Below are 527 nucleotides of genomic sequence, written 5' to 3' on the forward strand. Positions count from 1 at the left end.
GTAAAAAGGAGACAAATAATTCTTTCTGAAAATGTAGACATAGTTGTTGGGATTCATAAAATGTAACTTTGACAGGCAGGGTCTGCACAAAATTTAAACGGGGGTGCCGAGTCCGGCAGCAATACCTGTCTCACTCTCATTGACACCTAATGCAATCGTCTTTTTTTTCCCAAAAGAATCTCACTCTGTCTTCGCACTGAGCTTACGCACTCATTTTAAGGAATATCTGAATTAAATAGAGACTGTAGAAAGTTCTGGCTTCAGTGTCTGGCACGGTCTTTTCGGTTTATGAAAACAAGTAACGGTTTTCTCATAATTTGCAGTTGTTTGAAGCCATGTAGAAGCCAAATTCTGGGCAGATTTTCACATTGCCATGGCAACGGCAGCTCCTGACCTGTGTGCGTGCCTGCGTGCGCCTAGCAACCAGATAACCAACTCTCCAAGCTCCGCTAGCTTTACATTAGCCGCATGTTAGGTCTTAAATTACATTTAGTTAGGTCTTAAATATGTAAGTCCATTTACTGCTT

General features: G+C 41.6%; 1 protein-coding gene across 1 annotated transcript in view; it reads right to left on the reverse strand.

Moving 5' to 3' along the window:
- Nucleotides 1-527, reverse strand: part of cep295 (centrosomal protein 295) — a 17,617-nt gene that overhangs the window by 11,166 nt on the left and 5,924 nt on the right. The window lies entirely within an intron of this gene.

Source organism: Seriola lalandi, unplaced genomic scaffold (assembly GCF_002814215.2).
Source record: "Seriola lalandi dorsalis isolate HSWRI2012SDOR001 ecotype SW California unplaced genomic scaffold, Sedor1 jcf7180002054422, whole genome shotgun sequence".
Classification (NCBI taxonomy): domain Eukaryota; kingdom Metazoa; phylum Chordata; class Actinopteri; order Carangiformes; family Carangidae; genus Seriola; species Seriola lalandi.